The following is an 11,244-nucleotide window of genomic DNA, read 5'->3' as shown; positions in this document are numbered from 1 at the left end:
AAAATTCTGAAATGTTTCTCATGTGCGATTTGAGACAAAAATGTTGATCTGACAGATCTTTTGATTCTGCACGTTTCTTGTTTGCTCTTATCAACCCTGAGCAGAGGGAACAGAAAGTAACTCTGAGAGGAATCAAGGTCAGTGACTCCTTGACAACCGTTCCATCTGCGGGGTATTATCATTTCATTACCTGCCAACGTCAATAGCCACTGCTGTTTTCTTTTTGACTCCATTTCCATAGAAACTAGTGATTCATTGTTTGTAAGGGGCCAATCATTTTTGGACAATTGCCTCTTAATGGTGCAATATCAGTGTTCAGCTGTCTGAAAACTGTCAATGTATGTGTGAGGAGGACAAAGCTAAAGGCGATTGTACATGAGAGGTAATAATCATTGAAACAGTACGCCATTCTCCCACAAGGTGGAGATTTTCATATACATGAGTGACTGCTGATCTGGTTATTGTCACTGTCACCGTCAACCCCTGTGTTCGCTTCAACTCTTACATTTCTCCACTTTTTCTCTCTTTTAACTCAAGTATGTAGAACAAAAGAGAAAAGAAATATCACCCAAAGGAGGTGGTCCACCTACAAAATCTATAAAGTCCTCCATCAAAATCAGCTCCCTCGCTTTATGAGGACATTAATCTGCCGCTGCAGTGCTCTGCTCTTCAAAGCACCTTGACAGCGTGATTGTCCTTTTTTTCTTGTGGCTGCCGTTTCTTGTGTGCTTTGTTATACAAAATCTCAAAAGTTTATCAAACGGAGGGGAGGCTGTAAGAAAGAGACAGAGCCTCAGAGAGAAATAAAGGATGGAGATGAAGAGAGGACAGAGATAGATAGAGAGGAAGAGAAGAGGGAGGAAAGAGCGGCACTTCTGAGTAACAACCCTGCCAAAATAAATCCTCTACGGGAAAAACAAAACATCCTGTGAAATAAAACTCTGGCATCCCCTTCCAAAAATGCTGCAACCTTCATCTATTACTCTCAAGTGTCAGATAAATGTCTGGAAGAGATGGAGAAGTTGTCCTTGCAGTTGTGCTTTCTCTGCCTAAACTCTGCATGTGCCCTCTCCACCACCAACACGCTACACACACCGCGTACACGCACACACCTGCATACTGTAGCTGGGTCAGTCGAGTGAGAGCATCTAGGTTAGACTGTATACCCGCTTAAGTGACTGCCTGTAGGTGGGGAATGAGTGATATCTGTCAAACTAGAGTGCACAAATAGGAGACAAAGTTAAAGATCCATCATTCCTGCCAGACAGTATTGTCTTCACATTGATCATGACAAATGCAGCTCACGAAAACTCCCCATCCGCTATTACAATCACATTCATCTCTGGCGGTGCTCAGTGGCCCCAGTAAAGCCTGCCACGGAGATTATTTACGACACACAAGGAAAGTTCTGGTCTGTTCTTTAACAGCCCTGCCGGAGTGGAGAGCATTAACGGGAACATGAGTGCAGCTGGGCCAATGCTCTGTTTAGTAAATAAATTAGGTGGGTAAATGAGGGCGGCAAGCGACAAGAGTGGGACCCCACTCCTGTTAATTACTACCTTGGCTGCAGCTCTGAGACTCCTGAGCTAACAGGTAAGGTCTAGGATGCTGAAGTTTGCAGGTGGAATCGCCAAATCAGGCCCCTCTGGCTGCTTGAAAGAGTGCTGGGGGTCTTCAGAAAGGATATCAGACAAAAATGATGCTGTCGACGAAGAGAAGGCAAATAAAATGCGTGCAGAATTATCTTCACTAAGGAGGCTCCGCTACAGTCGTTTCATTTAACAGCCTGTCCTTTTTTTTAAGATTCACTTCGTAATCACAGATGAGAGATGTGCACATCAAACAAGACGAGCGACTTTGGTCTACACAGCTGCCTTATAAAAAGCAAACAAGCTATAAATAAAAGAGAATTTTATAGAGAGCCGTCTGTCGGGCATGAGGGGTTGAAATGGGAAGAGAGAAGTAGAAAGGAAAGGAAAGGGGGATCTACGAGACATCAGAGACCGCAGTGCATGACATTACCTATTATGAGTACAATGTGATGCTATTTAAATGTGATGGAGGAACAGGTTGGCTCAGGGTGGGGCTGGTGTCACAGCTCGTAATGAGATCCTTTGATGTGGCAGATAAGGGGGAACTGAATAAGGGAGAGGGCCCTTTGGGGAGGAGAGGTGAGAGGACACCCGACCACAACCACAGCAAAGGAGAGGAAAAGGGGGAAAAAAGGAGAAAAGTGTGGGTGGAGGCAGGAAGCAGTTTCACAGTTTCCAGACAGGACATAAAGCGTTCTACTTTTAGAGACAATTGACTGCTCACTAAGCCCCACCTCCATTAGTTATTGTTGCTACACCTGTCAAGCTTTCTGTTCTCGCTACGGATTGGCGATACCAAACTTTTTCATTCAATATGATGATATGATACTTTTTGTTACAATTTTTATGATAGAGATACTCATAATTTCCTAAATGTGTATGTGATTGTTCAAAATAGTGGTCATTTTTAGAAAAAAGAGGATCATTAGACATCTGCCATAATAACAAAAGCAAACATATTTTTGTGAGTACAGTTATATGAAAATGTTTGTGCTAAGTGTAAAACAGTACAGTAATTTACATAAATAATAAAATAAATAATTATAAATCTGAGTAAAATAAATTAAAATATCCACAGCATAAAATATATGCACATTTGTACTTTCTTAAAGATTTCTTCATCGTCTTAAACAGGCCATGAATTTTCCAGAGCAACTTACCCTAGTATGTGGCACTTTCTTGTCACAAATAGTGCATCTTGTTGTGTTTTTATCTAGAGGTGAAAAGTAGTGAAACCACGCTATGTTTCATTACTGCCATTCTCCCATTCTCAAGTTTGATGCGGAAGTGTGTCATATAAACCATATGACACACTTCCGCATCAAACTTGTCAATGCTTCAACTGTTTGTATGTGATTCATTTGTTTTGGTTTGATACTATGTTTGTTGACAGTTTGAAATAAAGAACAGAAAAAAAAAAGAACAGTCTGTGTGTACAAGTTCTCATGTCACATGTTCCCGCATTCATGTGAAACCAGTGTCAGGGCTGTTTATTGGCACGAACATACAAAAGTACTGAAAATAACTGGAAGTGACCAGCCACATTTTGTATTTATATTATTATCGGGTTTTTTTAGTTTTTTAGAATTGATACCAAATGAGTAGCATGTGAGTATCTACCTTTGCCCATCCCTAGTTCTCGTACATAGGCAGAGCTTCATCACGCGGCCCACCTGCTACCAGGTTTAGGTGACCCCGAAGTCTCCAAAAGTTCCATCTGCGCCGTGGCTGCAGAAGCTGATCGCGGCCATTCTAGTCAGCGCTTGTGCTCACACCTGCAGCGCTTGTGCTCACACCTGCAGCAGAGCGTCACAGAAGCGTCACAGAATTGTCTCTCCGCTCCGTAGAGAATACGCAGCCAGTGTATTTTTCCGCGTCAAGTAACACAGCAGATGATCAAGGCAGGAAGTCAGACACAGAGATGACGTGGAGAATCTGGTCGATTTTCAAAATAAAATACCCTGTACACACTCCCGATCGTATAGTAACAATATACACAGTTAAAACAGACAAAATAACAAACAATTTAACTATGTAGCCTACTTACCATGGTAGAAGCACAAGAATCCAGGACAACTGAACAAATCAACAAAATCTGAACAAGTCAGCAAAATCAGGCAGGCAAAACGCTCTTATTCTGAAATGCTCCATGCGGGATAGGAAGTCCTGCAAAGAACGGAACAAAACCGGTTCACAGAGAGCTGTGATCGGTAGTAGAACCACAAGAAAATATAAATGAACAACAAGTCGACAACGTGCGGCAGGCTAAACACTCTGCTGCTGAAACACTTCTGAAACGTTTTCAGTGGGCAGAGAACTGAACAAAACCGCGGCGCAAACACTGCGTGTGAGTCCGGGGTGATACATAGAAGCCTACCTCAGAATTCCCATGATTTGTTGAAATTTGCTTATAAGTTTGCCATTTGTTTGAAATACAAATGGTACTTTATGATTTATGTTTTTTAAATGTGTCTGATTAGAATATAGTGTTTTTTGTTGGTAAATTTCATTCTTGTGGTGGTTTCCCATTGAAAACAGGAATCAGGAATTGAAGTCACTGTTTCATTTGATAAGGATAGCTGGATTTTTTATATGATATTATTGGAAGGAAATTACATGCAGCTCCTCCTGCCAGGCTGTGTCTTCTATCAACTGACATTTGCTTCGCAGCCCACACAGGGGGCCCACCAACCAGCCGGGGCACTGGGCCATTCGCCCCAATACACCCACACTACCTCTGCTGTTGGCCTACAGTTTACTACGATAACACTGGCAAATTTACCGCTAGTTGAAAAAAGCAGGCTTCTCATTTGTAGCTAATTTTGCTATGATTTTGTTGGCTGAAATGAAATGACTGTCCCTGACTTTTATCAGCTATATAACAGTAGCTCCGTGAGTTTGTTGAAAATGCCTTCTCCACAGTTTCTTGCAGATTTCCAGCACACTTGTTTTAAAGTGAGAACCCTGTTAAATACGAACGGCTACATACATCATATTTCGGTAAAACATTGACACTTTGCACCAGGCAAAAAAAAGTCTGCATCTTCACCAGTAAATGAAGAAGAAATGAAAGTAAAGAAACATATTTTTTCTTCAGTGTAGAGCTAGTTAGTCCTAATATTGTACCTAAGTTTGATTTGAAAAAAATTTAGAATTATCCCACATAGCACCTGTTTAGCTGCTTTTCTTACATGCTTGGACTAGCAAGACGAGGTTAGACTTATGCTTGATTGTTTGAATTTTCAAACTGTAGGCTATGTTTAAATTTTAATGTTACAAGAGAAAAGGCTTTTAGGATGAAGACTAACCAATGCTAATGGCGAATGTAACAGTCTTGGATAACTCTTTTGCTGCGGCTGCTGGAGTATAAACATTCCCAAATCCAATAAAAAGCAGGACGGATGCACCATTCTGGACCAGCTGCCACATAGTGGGAAAATACTACATGATTCTACCATGAAGGAAGCTTTTTTTTAAAAAAACATAACCTGAAAGCCCACAAAATGCAGTTAGGTAATGATAAATCCTTGGCCTTGGAAATAAGGCTCAGCTACTATACAGAGTAAGCTAGTTAGCCGGACATGCTAACGTTTGCAGCTCACATTAGCGAGGACCAACACACTGTTTAATCAATTCCTTACACTTCTGCTCATGTATTTTCAGTTTAGGAAAGGCTGGAAAAAGACACCGCACACCAAACTCTTAGTATATACTTAGTATTTCTCGTTCTACAGCTCCATGCACACTGCTTCCAAAAGAGGAGAAATGAAAAGCCTGCCGTGCATATTTATGGGCTAGTTTCTAGACTATAAGTGAAAAATTGCTGGTGAGAGGAGGAGTTTAGTGGATGGTCATTTATTTTTTTATTCAGTGAATAAAGAAACACATCCTGTATCAAACATTATGCTATGCTCTGGTAACTGTTTGTTTATGTGTGTAACACACACACACACACACACACTTGTTCCCTGACCTTAAGAGTGCTATACTCACACCAGGTGTCCCAGTGGAGTCTGGCTGGGCGGCCATTCTGCCATTAACAGAAATCTCCACCTGCTGTCTCAGTGCAGCCTTGGCTTGCTTTATTTTTGAAGGAAATCAATCGGGCCGTCATCAGCTTGCTATGTGTTTGAGTGCACACTAACTGTGCACATAAAACGCATGCACTCACACGATCACATATACAAACACAAACAGAAAGCCTGAAAACAACACGCGGGCCCCTGCTTGATGTTTTTTGATGGCAAACAAAGTGCAAAGACAGAGAGGAATCATTTGACAGAAAGAGAGAATGTGACAGTGTGTATTCTGAGGCCTTGTACTTTTGACACCTGCGAATGAGGCAGTGTTATTGAAGCTTACTTTGAAGGTAAGGGCAGAACAAATAATCAAGGCCTGTTTCTGAAAACACAGAGGAATTTCGGCACAAGATGTTCTTTCTGACTGAAAACAAATTGGTTTTATTACCAATGTCACCTCACATGATCCTACACACCAAGAGGCATGGGAGGTCTTTGATTTTTTTGGTATGCATGAACAAAAATTGCTTTCATCTCTAAGAAGTTTGTTTTCCCCAACTGTTCAAATGTTATGCTTAAGATTATTTTATCTTAAGCTGATCAAGACTCCTTTTGTTTCTCTCTCACCTTCCGGCCAGGTGTGGGGTTATCATGAAGCTGGTTACCCAACAGAGCTTGAGGTCTTCTGGGCTGCTGTAGAGAAAGCTCAACAGTATATCATTATCAATTATCAATGGCTTCCAAATAATCAGAGACAATCTCTTCCTATTGTTCCACACAGACAGTCCAGAACGCACCAAACAAAGGATAATAATCTACTGAGCCGTTGCTTTGTAATGTAACAAATCAGGGAAGTTCTCAGGAAGACTGAATAACGTATAAGGTGAAATAACATGAAAGGGCCTGAATGGAAAGTCAAACCCATACTTGTATGGTGTAGACAACAGGAGGATATTTACAGTCAACGTCTGGGACAAGGAGTTTCGTTTTTCCTTGAGACCCATAAGCTTGCAGGATCATCAAAGAAACAACTGCCACAACCTGGCGTGTGTGGACCCGTGTGTCACACCTCATTTCCCTCTCAAGTCGTCATGTCTGTTTGCAGGCAAATGACTTGGGGCAAGCATTCACATTTACACACCAGAAGTTACGTGCCTTTCCTGTATTTAACATCAGGTGTGCTCCATATGTAAATCTGACTCTTACATACTGGTAGTTAAAGCAATGTCAGCTCTGATTTACAGAGTTGGTGATATAATTTAACAATCTTTATAATCTAACAATACAATAACAATCTTTAGTTTTGTACAATCAAATTAAACCAGCTTGGTTTTTATGTAAATGTTAATAATTTCATTAGTGTTGTTTTTTTTAAATATTGATACTAAACCCAATATTATCTGACTATATTCAGTTTACAGTTAAGATGATGTTGATGTTTAGGTATAGGGTTTTGCTAAGTGGCTGGTATTGTAATTGCAGATCATTAATATTGAATGATTAGATTAAAATAAGTAATGGTAAAAATGTATTTGTATTTAGCTTTTCTTTTCTTTTTAAATTGCACAATATTTCTACATTTTGTTATTGTGTATATCATTATATGAGGAATTCATTATGATAATACATGAAAGGACACATGCTTGTCTTTGTTAGTTAAAGGTTCAGTGTGTAAGTCTTAATGGCATCTAGTTGTGAGGGTTGCAAATGGCAATAAATGCCTCACTGTGCATTCACTTGCTCATCAAACAAAATAAGAACTTTATAATAAATATATTAATTCTAATGGAAATTGTAAATTCAGCAGTAAAAACCTTATTTTGTACCTTTTTTCCACAAAGTTGTAGATTATATCAATTTAATTTCTAAATCAAAAATGCCGTGAAAAACGTCAATATACGGTCATCTTTTAGTATCTTTATATAATAAAGACTAACACAGGCAAAGTTTTTATTATTTGTATGTTTGTATATTGTTCTGTATACTTCTTTATATACAATGTACACGTTATTCCTCTTTTTGCAATAAAGATTTAAGAAGGAAAAAAAATTCAGATTATTCCGACACCACATGAATGTACCAGTCACCGTTCAGTCCTCCCTTTGCAAGCAAGTAGGAGAAGTTCCGGTGGCCGTCACTTTCTATCTTGTGCTAAATAATACGTGTGGTCCTCCATTTGTCCAAATTTCACTTCTCTTCATTCTTCTAATAAACCAGTCTACAACTACTACAGCTACTACTACTACTACTACTACTACTACTACTACTAGGCCTACAACTACTATTACTGCTACTGCTTGTTTTTCCATACATATTCAATGTGGTGACGAAACGTGCTCTGTAGAGTAATTTGTCCATTCGGGCTACTGTGGAAACATGGCGACTTCCATGTAAGGGGACCCACAGTGTATGTAGACAGAAATGGCTCACTCTAAAGTAATAGAAACGTAACGGTTCATTATGTAAGGTCTTAATACACCACTGAAAACATAGTTATGTATTTTATATTGCAGTTCTGTTGATAGATCCTCCTAAATATTACACACTGGACCTTAACACTGTTTAAAATGTTGGTTCCCAACACACTGAAAGGTTTAAGACTTGGTTGGGTGAATAGCTCTACTTTTTGGGAAACATAACATTTAACTTATTTGCAAGATGTGAATCTATCTAGATTCACATCTTTCAAATAAGTTAAAAGTTAAATGTTATGTTGTTGCTTTTCACAGTGTGAAAAGGAGTCACTTGTAGTGATGAACCTACAGAAAATGATCAACTGAGTCTGCACCTTCCCTCAGCTTTATGGAGCTTTATAAAGAGTTTCAGATCATTGTTTGGCAGTTCAGCCCTTAACTTTACTGTTTTGGTTCATTATTATCGCTCTAAAAACCCATTGTACCTGCTCAGCACCAAACGACAGACAGACACAACCAGCAACTTACTGGTGAACATGGTGGAGCATTTAGCAGATAAAGAGCCATATATTTCAGTCAGCAGTATGTAGAGACCAGAAACAAGCAAGACGTGTAAAAAAGAAAATGTTTGCTAACAGGTTTGGCAGTTGTCAGTGTTTAAAACTTGTTTCCACAATTAGCCAAACATTTGTTATTGCAGGTAAAGGTCTGGAGGCTGTTAACGGAATAGTTTGATATTTTGGTAAATATATTCTTATTGGCCTTCTTTCCAAGAGTTAGATGAATTTTACAACTGTCTGTACATTAACTCTGAAGCCAGGGCCAGCAGGCAGTTAGCATAGCTTACTATACAGACAGGAAAGAAGGAAACAGCTGCAGTAGGATGGTTTTGTCAAAAAAAACTCTAACTTCTGAAAACGAATAAATATGTTATATCTCATTTGATTGTACAAATTTGATTTTATGGGGAGTTTCTGTGACAAGCACTGTGCAGTCCTCTTGACATTGTTTTTGTGAGAGGATTTTTTTTATACCTTTGGACAGCGTCAGTTTCCTGCGGCATCCAGTCTTTAGTTAAGCTAAGCTATATTTAACATGCACGACAGTGGTGTTCATCTACATCTCAGCAAGAAAGTGAATAAACATACACTATTTCCCAAAAAGTTGAATGTTTCCTTTAGTTTGACATTTAGTTATAGCATAAAAAACAGCAAGCATTGGTCTCTTCCTAGTTAACAAAGATAATAATTAAATAACTCTGTAAGCACCTCGAAAGCTCACAAATGAATACATACTGTATCTTGTTTGTTCAATTCATACACAGAAATTTAAAAAACAACAAATTTGGTTCTTAGGAGGGACGTGTTGGTAGGCTGCTTTCTCCTGACCAACCGCCTCTTGACTCCAGGTCAATAATTATGTCTTTACCTGGATCTACTAATCTCTTACAATATGTGACTTGAAAAATTACTCTTGCACAATGTTCCTGAATTGTCAGTCATTGTACTAACGTGATTACAGTAAAAGCTCAGAAGTGCAGAACTTTTTTCTTTTAGTTTTCAAGTCAATATATTTGTTGCTTTGCAAGTTGTTCTTATGTTTTATGACTGGGTTGTAAACACCATAGATTCACTGGGTCATGGTCGGGGAGGCGAGGAGGGGTGTCCAGCTGTGAAGCTCTCATAAAAGTTTAACTTACTGCCACCTATCGTGACAGCAGGAGAGAGTCTCTAAATCTTCTCTTCAACTGAACCTCTCCGCTAAGGCCCAGGTTTCCACCCGGCCTGCCCTGACATCCCCCGCACGCTGCAGCTGTGACCTCAGAGCTCTTTTTGCATTGCCTGGTGGGAGGAGGTTACACCGAGTGGAGAGCATGGCATGCAGGGTTGGTCTCTGTAATGTAGGTTATTTTTATACGCTCTCTCTTGATACTCTCAGCCTCTGCATGTTCAGAAATGTCACTGATATGATTCTCTAATGTTACTGAAACCAATTACAAATTATGGGACTTGTCAACATTATAGTGCATGTATTTTTGTTATTGCTTTTTTGGAATGTTAAGAGAAACATTTCCCCTCATATATGTGTGCATAAAGAAAATATGGTTGGCATTAGTAAAAGAAACATATATAATTTGTTTTTACAAATATGAAAGTGGTTACCTTCAAACCTACATAACTGAAATATGTCACATGACTTGTGCATGTCTGCAGCTGCAGGTGTGTTTCCAGTACGTGTACATACTTTGCCACTAACTTTCAGCCCCCTCTTTTTTTAAAAAATCTTTTCTTACTTTAATTATGCATGTCTATTTAATATATTGGTATATATTGATGACTGTATCTGCTGTACGTGCATGTATGTATATCTTTTTTCTTTTTCATTTTCAGTTCCATATTTATATACATTATAATGTATATTTTCTAATTTATTGTGGCTGCTGTATAAATGACAAAAATTCAACAACACTGAATCAAATGACTGCAATAGACTGGAGACCTGTCCAGGGTGTACCCTGCCTTGCGCCCGATGTCGGCTGGGATTGGCTCCAGCCCCCCCCACAGGATACGCGGTTGACGATGGATGGATGGATGGATGAATCAAATGACTCCTTGAAAGGGTTTCTGGCACTGTTGATCCCACTGAGCATCAACACCCTATGCAGCTATTAGCTATTTGTTTTGTCTCATTATTGAAGTGTTACACTGTTCCAGAGTCTCGACTGAAAACTAAAGGGGACAGAGCGTTTGCTGTCAGGGCCCCGAGGCTCTGGAACAGCCTGCCCGAGGAAATCAGGTCGGCTGAGTCAGTGAACTCTTTTAAGTCCCTTCTTAAAACATACTTTTATAGGAGAGCCTTTCCCGATCTTATTTGATCCCTTTTATTTTATTGTATTTTACTAATTTTATATTTATCTGTATTTTAGTCTTTTCAATGTTTTCATGCTTTTATCTTGTATTTTTTTTTGTATTATTGTCTCTTGGGTATTATTGTCTTTACACTTGTTAAAGCACTTTGTAACTTGTTTTTGAAAAGTGCTCTACAAATAAAGATTATTATTATTATTATTATTATTACTACAGGAGTTGGGGGTAAAAGCTGGAGCTAAACAGTGGGTGAATATTGGACTTACATTCATCAGGTACTGACAAACACTCCAACTCCAATGGGATGCTCATGTTGATCTGTGTTTGCTGGATGTGTAAATATTGCTGCATG

General features: G+C 39.2%; 1 protein-coding gene across 1 annotated transcript in view; it reads right to left on the bottom strand.

The window, feature by feature from the left end:
* The window catches only part of fam222a (family with sequence similarity 222 member A), a 77,606-nt gene extending 74,218 nt beyond the window's left edge, over positions 1–3,388 (bottom strand). Inside the window, exon 1 of the mRNA XM_046034021.1 lies at positions 3,213–3,388. The gene's annotated coding sequence lies outside the window, so the exon portion shown is untranslated. The remainder of the gene's footprint in view (positions 1–3,212) is intronic.
* Between the last annotated feature and the right edge of the window lie 7,856 nt (positions 3,389–11,244).

The sequence above is a fragment of the Micropterus dolomieu genome, linkage group LG21, assembly GCF_021292245.1.
Source record: "Micropterus dolomieu isolate WLL.071019.BEF.003 ecotype Adirondacks linkage group LG21, ASM2129224v1, whole genome shotgun sequence".
NCBI lineage: Eukaryota > Metazoa > Chordata > Actinopteri > Centrarchiformes > Centrarchidae > Micropterus > Micropterus dolomieu.
This window is presented reverse-complemented; position numbering and strand designations above follow the sequence as displayed.